The following is a 10,566-nucleotide window of genomic DNA, read 5'->3' as shown; positions in this document are numbered from 1 at the left end:
TTTTTTTTTTTTTTTTTTTTTTTTTAATCCAACATATACGCTGGATATTAACATTTCTTTTCAAGCAGCAACATCCCGTGTTACGATCGATAAAGTGTTTTCGGCACACGCGTATATCTGGAATTGGACCGGCCGCATTTCGTATTCATTGCGTGGAATGAGCATTAATGGGGAAAAAATAATAATTCATCAAAAGTGCGGACAGGTTTTCGTGCTAACGACCTCCAGTCACGAATCCAGCATTCCTGCGTAATGAATCAAGATGGTGACACAAAGTGGCGGCACCCTACTGACCCTAATGCGTACGATCGCGTTAAAAAGAATAAAACGCCGGAATGAAGGAGACAAAGAGCTGTGTAACAATTGGCAAATTTTCTATCGCTCCTCGATATTTCTATATAAAAGACAAAAATATAGATATACAGCTACGCGAGAAGATCTCTTAGTCTGGTGAAGAATGCGATAACAGAGGCACTACTAGCAGGAAAATAATTAGCCGATAAAAATTGCTGCAGAATAACACGGTAAGACGAGATCGTGCAGTTTTCGATAGGAAACAGATAAGAAAGTTATTTACAAAAGATATTTGCTGAAGTTGTAGGGAAACGGTGAATTAGCAATTACGTACACGTATCAATTCACACGATCTTCTGATCTACATCCCGTTAAGGTTATCTGGGATAAATTAAACAGGAAGCTAATAGCAGATTGATTGATTATTATTATTCATTTCTCTAAGATTTCGATAATTCCTTAGGAATCTTTAATCTTCCTCGTTAATCCGCCTTTACGTCGTTCGGTTTACGTAGAATATGATAGTTTGCAACAACAAGTGTCGATGTTCGAAGATATTTCCAGAAAACAAGGTGTTTCTTATAAAAAGCCATAAGAATATTGTTCCTCCATTTGTCACGAGCAAACATGTTCGATTGTTTTCTTTTTTCTAGTTTCTTAAGGCACAAATACCAAGCAACACATTACGTAAAAAACAGGTAATCGCTACGTAATAGGATGACACGTGTGATTTTTTCGCCAGGAGCCGCGTCCTACTTGTCGCTTGGCGCGAGAACGTTTGCACAATGATAAGCAAGTCCATTTCTGTATCATCGCTAAGTGTCCTAACTTTCCGATGATACGATAGACGATAGGCGATCGTTTAACACTGCACATTAGTTTACACCAGTGAATATTCCTTAGCCGTCTGAACGATGAAACGAAACAACTATTACATAATATCCACGTCATGTAACACCTACGCTCTTCATATTTGAACACTACTGCTGTGAAATCGCGTTGTTATTTTAAATATTGCATCGCTGGCTACACACGCAACCGCTAGAATGCGGATTTTTCTGCGTTTGCAGGAGATTCGAAAGCGAAAAATTCTGCAAAACGCGTGTGTATGAAATACCCAAAAGCATAGTGTTTTCCACTATACGATACGATACTTTGATACAATAATTTTATAATAGTTGATCGATGGAACGCAATTTTCTACCGAGATCCTATTTGTTTAATTATATTCTCAAACGCGTGAAGTCGCATAAAAATGTCTGATTATTATGTTTCGGATGTTGGATGTAGTATATTCTGTAGAAAATTTGGAAATGTTAGCCAATTGTTTGGAACGGTTAAAAAATTCTACCAAGTGTCCAAATTGGACAAATAAAAAAAAAATTGTTTAGTTGCGTAGGATATTTTTGAAATTAGTTCATTTCGATTCGTTAGACGAATGAAACTGATACGTGAAATTAAAAAATTGTTAGGAAATTAGTTTCAGGTGAATTGTTTGGTTACATAAAGTTACATTTGGTTTTAAATGTTAGTGTATTTACATGTATTGATTCACGTGTATATGCGTTTAATACGTCTCTTACGAAATTAGAAATTCTCTGTTAAATAATCGTTAGTTACTTGAAGCACGTTAATAAATCATTTTGCTTCTTGCACAATTTACGTGCTTTTATTTTGGAGAAATAGCTGTATTTATATCATTCGTATAAATTAACCAAAATGTGCTGTTCAAGACCGAAGCTGGAGTATTTGAACAACAGAAACATTTATCTTATTATTATACTAAGCCACGTCACCGTAAATCAGGCACAGATTAAACCTTGATTCTACGACCTTCTACTATTTCAAAATATATTTAATATTACACGTCTTAGCTGCACTATATGTATTTAAAGCTACAACCTTGTAATGAAACATCGATATAAGACAAGAACGAAGGATTGGCTACTGAACGAGAAATAAAAATGATTTACAATATCGCGCGTTAACGAGACAACAAACAACCAAGAGATTAGAACTAGTCAGATAAATTAGTCGCGTAAATAGAACAACGACGAATTGGGTAGAAAAGGACAAATAAAGAATAATTTACAATAGAGCTCGTTATTAATGAACATGAAACACAATGACGAAGAGATTAGAACGAGTCACGTAAATATAAGGAGCGAAGAATCGGCTACAAAACAGGAAATAAAAAATAATTTACAATTCACGTTAATGAACGCATAAAACGAATAAAGGAGAGATAAGAAGTAACCGCGTATAAACATAACAGCGATGAATTGGATAAAAAACAAGGAATAAAAAATGATTTACGACAGCGTTCATTAATGTAGAAACAAATGACGAAGAGATTAGAAATATGTTAGTCACATAAATTTCTCTGTTCGTTCCAATCGCTTCGCTACGTTCTTTCCACCTGCATTTCCAAGACGGACGAACGAAGAAGAAAAATCGGACGAGGAGGCTTAAATATATTCAGCTACGTGTACACGTGAAACGTCTTTTGAGTCGAAGCTCAGGGTCGACCACACCGGATACGGGGACACAAAGTTTCGACTCTACCAATTCCACAGGCTAAAGGAATTTCGAAGGCCCTTTCGGGATAATGGGCCATGGGACCGAGGGTTCAGACCTGTTTGAACCCGGCTCTCTGAACTTAGGCTACAAATACCAGTGGGCGCCAATATTTCGAAGTAAACTCGACCCTTACACTTCAGGTAGGTCGCACAACCTTTCGACCAAGCTTAGGCCCGTTCAACCACGAAATCGTAGACTTCGCCGATCAATGGCCAAACTTTCCAAGAACTACGATTGTAAAGCTGTAAAATGTTTGAAAGCGAAGGAAAAATATCTAGTTTATTACCAATACATGTCTGTTCCTGCTAGAACGAATAATTTTTAATTGATCAGAAGGACTTGAAGAAAGAAGAATATCTACTTCTAATATCTAATATCGATATTTATTTCACCATTAAATCGATGAATAGTTGTTTCTGTCGGAATGAATAATTTTTAATTAGCCAAAAAGGTGAGCTTGAACTTGAAGGTAGAACACTTTGTTATTAATCCGAGGAATATTTGTTTCTGTTAAAATGAATAGTTTTTAATTGGCCAAAAAGGCGAGGATGCTTGAACTTGAAGGAAGAACACTTTGTTATTAATTCGATGAATATTTCTTCCTGTTAAAATGAATAGTTTTTAATTGACCAAAAAACTCGAAAAGTTTGAACCTGAAGAAAGAAGATCTGCCTTGCCTTTGTCGATAATCTACTTTCTTATTGATCCAATGAATATTTCTTTGCCAGGATGAATATTATTTATCGAACAGGAAGCTGAAAATGTTATAACTTGAAGAAATGTCATCGATACCCATTTTATCATTAAACCGATGAATAGTTATTTCTGTCGGAATGAATAATTTTTAATTGGCCAAAAAGGTGAAGGTACTTGAACTTGAAGGAAGAAAACTTTGTTATTAATCCGATGAACATTTATTTCTGCTAGAACGAGTAATTTCTAATTCGTCAAAGAGTGGAAGATTGGTCTCTAATACTAAGAAACGCTTATTCCTGCAAAGCCGCCATCGATAAAAATTATCTGTCGAAGGAGAAATTCTGTTCGCAGCGAGGATGAAAGAATTAAAAATAAACTACAAAAGAAGATACGGATACGGTAAAAAGTATTTATAAAAGGTATTTTTTTAACAGAGAAAAATTGACAAAAAAATGACAAATGACAGTTTCTCCCACCCGTGTTATATCTACAATTGTTATCTGCTTTGTTGTAACATTCAAGGCTAATGTTTCTAAAAATGTATCGTTTCTGAACAAGGGAAAAAATGTGCTATACTTGAAATCGATTTTCGCTATTCCAAGGGAGAAATCAAAGTTCGCCTGCGGAGAAGAGGTCGTCTCCTTTTAAAGGGTCATGAGGTCACATTAAAGTCGAGCTCGTGTTACGCACACCCTTTTCGTCCTATCTACGCACACGTAGCTTAAAAATGCGGACGAATCGGAATAAGGTCGACTTCGGCAAACAAGCGCAACCCTCGGTGACAATAGAATCCTTTAAGACCGCGGTTAAGCCACCTTGCACCTACAAAACGGGGTACAAAGGCTTCCGTAACTAGCTAAAAAGCCAGACGCCTTTTCTTTCAAGTACAATGCTTTGACCCCGTACGTTGCTCGGTTCACCGATAGAGTCAGTCGATTCACCAGCACAACCATCGCACGCACAACCATCGTGTTAGCGTTGTATTCGATAACTGTATGGATTATCGACACGTATATTAGCGTGCCAGTGTTAGGAGATTGTTTTAATCAACTAGTTGATCCAACGTGCCATGATTGTTTTCACCGAACATTTAGCGACTGTACATTCGAGTGTAATTTGTGTTAAAGTTTAGTATAACGTAGAGACTTATCATTTGTTATGACGAAATTGTAATCAAGTTCGTACTAATATGGTTAGAAACTATATTACGAGTGAAACGATAAACTGTTTTTTCGTTTCTATAAAATTTGATATATTACAAAGGACATGGTAATTGTGCCGTTGCTGCGTTTTTATACATTTATAAAACTGCTTAGGCAATTGTGAAACATCTTTTAGCATATTACAAAGTTAAGTCGCGAGATATATGAAATATTCGTCAGAGTGCAGCTCTGTAATATTTATGATAAAAGTTTTATTTGCCTGCAATGTTTCCATTTTAACAGAAATAAGGATCGAAATATGACATCCCTTCGTGGGTGGGACATGCAACATTAACAACAGAAAGTTCTGCATCTCTCCCCGTAGTAACATTCATACGCAGGTTTCGTAAAAGCTGAATGAAATTCCATTATACGCTTCGGGCTAATCTTCAATTACCCGCCATCCTTTTCGCTACTTAAATAATTTATCAAAAGGCAAGCTATAGAATATGTCTTTTGGAAAATGTATAAAATACAGGAAATTTATAAAAACCAGATCTCTCGGATTTGTCCTACGGCCACCAAGTTCAAAGCTTTGTGATTTCGCTGTTAAGAATACAATTATTTAAATTAATCAAACCGTGAACTCCTCGGTTAACGAAATCCTGTCTAGAGAGTAGGAAATACTTTTTACTCGAGTCGCGAGTATTTCGTGAATCGTAACTCGACACTTTCTAATTAATAAACAAAGAGACACGAAGATATCGCAAATTAATTTTCACTACTTGATACAAACACGACTGAAGAAATAGGAGCTGAAGGAGGATTTTTCATCGCTTCATCCAGATATCACAACGCCATACTTTGGATATCGTAGGTATTTTGCTGTTGTATCTTTGAATTTCCCACGAATATATAAACGATTATTCAAAGAAATTCAAAATATACAAACGACGTTGATTTGGTCTTGTCGTATAAACAGGTCAACAAGCGTAGCATTATTTGCACTGCGTGACAGCATTAAAAATGCAAAAAGACGGACTTGGCCTCGCCACGTCCAGTCGACGAGAGGAAATTATCATGAACGTTGCGTCAGTGTCGGATCAAAGTTCGAATTTCCACCATCGAATAACAGATCGAACTGTCTTCGATTCGTTCGCGTAAACTCTGCAAGCAAATACAGGCGCATTAGCAATTAACGTCGCGATATAACGCCAGCGCAACACATAAGCCTTCGGGTTAATTAGGTGAATATCGAATTCAGCTGCACACGCGTCTGTCAAAATTCCTCTTACATAAACTCCAACTGTACGTTTTCGTGGAGACAGAAATTTCGCCAGCGGAAGCCCCAAGCTAAACTACTGTATGTCGCAAACAGTGCAGCGGGGCTAAGATTTAATTCGCCGAAAGCGCGGAGGTGCGGGTCATTAACGTAATGGTAAAATCATCCGCGGATCCCCGCTTAATCTTTCCAGTTGTAAAATCCTCACGTTCCTCGTCATCGATGTAACGCTGCAGAACGACCGGCAGAGACATCGTAGAACATCATCGCGAACTGTCGACGTCCCGTGGCGGAACGACGAGGACGAGAATTCTCTGCCTCGTCGCATCGTCCGAGTGCATCGGAACGTCCACTTAAAAATAGAACGCGCGGTCTTGATTCAATTTCAGAAGCCCGAATTACATCTGCCCGGATAAATTTGCGGTCGATCCGTTCTCGAAATCAATTAATAACGATCCCACCAAGTCATCCTGCGAAATATATCGGCGCAAAATCGTGATTAGCTTCGGTTAATAATCCACGGCCATTATGTATTTAATCCTCTGCTCGAGATAGTTCAAAGAATTATTAACCCGCGTATGGGTGTCGCTTGATAAATTATCGAGCATTTTACAGCGTAATGTAATAAATAAAACAAAGTATTTAACTGGTAGATAGGGAGGACGGCGAGTATATTCGTCATTCGCCGTATCGATCTGTTTTCGACGTAATAATTTCTTCATTCGAGGATTCATAATATTTTTAGGTATTTCTGTTAACGATAAATCACGTCATGGTTAAATGTGGAAAGGGTAAATTGACTTAAGTGAAATTGATTTATCTTTGTTACTTTTTTCTTTCGTGATTATGCAAGTTTCTAATTAAGGAATAATCTGGTTAATAGGTTAGGAGAAGAAAAATATTTCCTTCCGCGAAATTTCCAATTAACTTGAAGATTTTGATATTTGAACTTATTTAGTAAAAACGGGGGAGGGAAAAGCGCGATAACGTGAATCGAGCGACGCCTATGTTTCCAAAAATGGCCAATTTTCACCTTCCGCCTCAACCTCGAATCGAAATCCAATGACGAATTTCGATAACGTTCAAACAGCACTATAATTCCGTGAGAGTAAAAGAGAATCCATTTCGTATAATTTTACGTGTAAACTGTAATATACTATAATATTGCCTTTCGTATATAAAATATATATGAACACGTTTTTCGTATTCCATTATCGTGCACGTATATCGTTTGTATAGAGCGACATAAAGGTAAAAAGATATTTTCTATTCGAACGTTATAACGTTAATTAATTAAAATGTCACTATACTATATTTTTAAGAATCCATGATATTTGCCGAGAAAATTATTTCCGTTTCACGAAGCTGGTTGCCTGTGAAAATGTGCGCCGGTATTTATACGGCGACCCGAGTTTACCAGGCAACGTACAACACCTCAGACGAATGGAGAGGAGAAATGCGCGCGGCTGCAGCGAAAAACACTGCAAGGACGCACGCCGGATGCTCATCCGTACATGCTGGCCGACATTCAACAAGTGACTGACACTGATGTCGCGCGAACGATATCCTACATCCTCTATCCTACGAACCGACAGGGTTGCATCGACAGGAACGCGAAGCGGGGTCGATCGTTTTTCCCGAAAGGTCAAGAACGAATGAAAAAAAAGTTGTGTTCTTTCGCTATTTCTATGTGCCGGCCCGCCAAACGAACAGAATAACGAGCGCACTAAAATACTTGAAATAGCCGGCGTTGAACCGCATAGTCGCGTAACCTCAATATCAGCAACAGTAAAACAACTTTTAGACGTTCCTCGTAAAATGTAATAGAACGCTTCGAAATCGTTTAATAACCCCTTCCCGATTGTGAACTCGATTAAAAAGTCCGCTTTCGACGTTCGTATAAAACATGCAAAATCACACAAGATTGTTCGGGGCAGATGTTAATTAACGACGTGAAAAGAACGTACTCATATATTCGTAGGGAAGAAAAAAATGAAATTCGAATGTCTGTCGTTGTTGTGGTTCTTGTTATTAATTCGGTGAATATGGTTGGATGTACGATTATCGAAAAAAAAAAAAAAAAGGAAGGGAGAAAGAATGAAATCCGTAGCGGATTTCAATAACAATCAAAACACGGACGTAACAAACGAGATGCGACGGGTTTAATAATTTACCAATTGAAAGTGCAATTACTCACCGTGCTCGCCGATAATTTCAAGTGACTGAAGGGCCCGTGAGACATACGGAGTGTATCTCAAGGGTTAATTCTGGCCGGTATACCATTGCCGAGATTTCCAGCCGATCAATCATTGACTGGTTACGCCAATGCAGCCACCTATAAAGCCACCAAAAATTAACGTGAAGCGATAATTGCCGCACCTATTCCTCGAAATATGTATACGCGATCAGCCTTGTTCATGCCTCTCCGCGATCTCTGCACTTACGAGTGAGTTCGTGCATATCGGCGTGAACGCCGTGAAACTGCGTCGTTACTTTCCGGTTATGACTCAAATAATTAATAAAACTAAATTTTCATTCTACCTAATTAAATTCAAATTTCATTACGCTGAAAGTTTCGTTTGAACACGGACAACGTGCCTCCCATTCTAGCAACGTCTAGTAACGCGGATTAACCTAAATGCCATATTTTTTCGTTTACTAGTTCAAGTATGAAATAACTTTTACTTTTTCTTGCATGCGTTTCTTAATACTGTACATAAATTTCATTGAATGAATATATACATCGACTATAATTTCATTACAGACGCATAATGATACTGATCGACGTCATGAAATAAATAAATATATATGTGTGTATAATGCGATAAAGAGAAAGAGGCAAACACAATGGCACGTTCGAAATAAACGATTAGCTACGGAATTTTCTGACGATAAATTCAAGTTCATTACGTATTAAATAAAAAATACGTTTATTTAATAATCACCGTAAGAAGCTTTATATTAAAAAATTAAGATCCAATTCATGTATTAAAAATAAGAAGATAATGTATCTGATTATTATCGTAATAAAGATAAACTAATGGTTATGCACAGCAAGTAAGCATGTACGCTATTCTATTGATTGTTATTGTTTAAAATGAGACGACTTTATATAGTGTTAATTGTAAAAAGTAGATTAACACAAAGATGAAATACATTTGATATAATCATCGGTCGTTTTTAAAATATATATATCTACACAGAATAAGAACATGTATGGTAGGTACGCGGTATTTATAATTAACGATCGAACAACATACTCGCCATCAGTAGTTCTCTGTGTTCGTTAATGTACGCTGATTTCCGCTGTAACTTCTTTATCTAACCTTCAAACCGGTTGGCCATCGTTCATCGTTATGTTGAAAAATTGCATAGTCGAATTGATTAACGAAGAAGAACAAAGCTGCTACGACAAATACAAGTTCTTCTCAAACTGTTCAATTAGACATATCGAATCGAATATCGAGAATTATATTACAAATAACCTAACCTCGAAACGCATTCATTTACTCCTGCGCACCATCGACCATCAGACGATGGCGCTGTTTCTGCAATTCTTGACAAGCACATATATATTTCTTCCGCGTCGTCACAATTTCGAAATTGTACGTTTTCTTTGTCGCTTGAATCAACGTACGGCGCAAATTGAGGATGTTCGAGGAACTTTGAAAAATATCGCTTCATAATTATATCTTTGGAACGCAGCTTTCGATTCTCGAACTCGCTTTGTATATCGAACGATATCATTGGTGGAGTTCAGGTAATGGCGGCGCTCGCTGCACGGGGCCCATAGGCGCGTAAATATCAGCACGGATGAGCGCCAACGAGCAAAGTAAAGAACTGGCTTTACTCTCTACTCATCTCGAAACAGAAGAGAAAGAGGGATAGAGAAGGAAACTAGTGACAAAGAACGAAAAAGAGGGGCTAGCAAATAGAAAAAGAGAAAATCGAGGGGCCGTCATAATTCCTTGAATTGAACGGCGGGTTATTCTCCACCAAGGTTACACCGACGTAGAGGTTGAACGAAGCAAGCGGGCCAAGCAAGCAGGCTAGCAACCTAGCAGGCAGACTAGCATGCAAGCAAGTAAGTAAACGAGCAAGGCAGTCAGGCAAGCCAGGCAAGCAGACAGGCAAGTTGGCTGGCAGTGAGACGCAGAGAGAAAAGCGAAAGAGGGGGCACATGACGAGTAGGATGAGAAGAGGTTGGGTAAGAGAGGAAGGAGGAAGGTAGGGAATCGATAGAACGACAAGGACGGTGCGCGAGTATATACCGCAGCACGGCAGCATCAGGCGTCGTCGGCGGTATATGGAGTTGGATCAGACGGGTGGAGAGAGAGGAGGGTAAAAACGTTTCGAGGCGTCCCTGTCTGGCGGCGCCACCGTTGCGTCGCTGTAGAAACGTGGTACCAATGCTGCTGATGGTATATGTGTGTGAGTTAGCGGTAACGATATAGAATAAGGGAATGTTAGTGGTAGTAGGAGTACGGTGGGGGAAACGTCAGGCTGGCAGGCTCGTGGGAGAGAGAAGTGAACGGCGGACAACGAGAGCTCATGGGGCGACAAGGAAGGGGA

General features: G+C 38.5%; 1 protein-coding gene and 1 long non-coding RNA gene across 3 annotated transcripts in view; one reads left to right on the top strand and one right to left on the bottom strand.

Moving 5' to 3' along the window:
• LOC112213588 overlaps positions 1-10,566 on the bottom strand; it is a 298,689-nt gene that overhangs the window by 287,201 nt on the left and 922 nt on the right. Inside the window, exons 1-2 of one of the 2 annotated variants that reach the window (XM_033323129.1) lie at positions 9,255-9,389; positions 8,192-8,329 (exon numbers count right to left, since the gene is read on the bottom strand). The gene's annotated coding sequence lies outside the window, so the exon portion shown is untranslated. Of the gene's footprint in view, positions 1-8,191; positions 8,330-9,254; positions 9,390-10,566 lie in introns of those variants that run through there. The other variant, XM_033323131.1, reaches the window with a different exon arrangement.
• Positions 9,457-10,566, top strand: part of LOC117152204 — a 3,957-nt gene continuing 2,847 nt past the window's right edge. The window contains exon 1 of the long non-coding RNA XR_004462517.1: positions 9,457-10,078. This is a non-coding gene — a long non-coding RNA (uncharacterized LOC117152204). The remainder of the gene's footprint in view (positions 10,079-10,566) is intronic.

The sequence above is a fragment of the Bombus impatiens genome, unplaced genomic scaffold, assembly GCF_000188095.3.
Source record: "Bombus impatiens unplaced genomic scaffold, BIMP_2.2 scf_0814, whole genome shotgun sequence".
NCBI classification, from domain to species: domain Eukaryota; kingdom Metazoa; phylum Arthropoda; class Insecta; order Hymenoptera; family Apidae; genus Bombus; species Bombus impatiens.
Note: the sequence above shows the minus strand (reverse complement) of the source record. Positions and strands in the feature narration are given on the sequence as shown.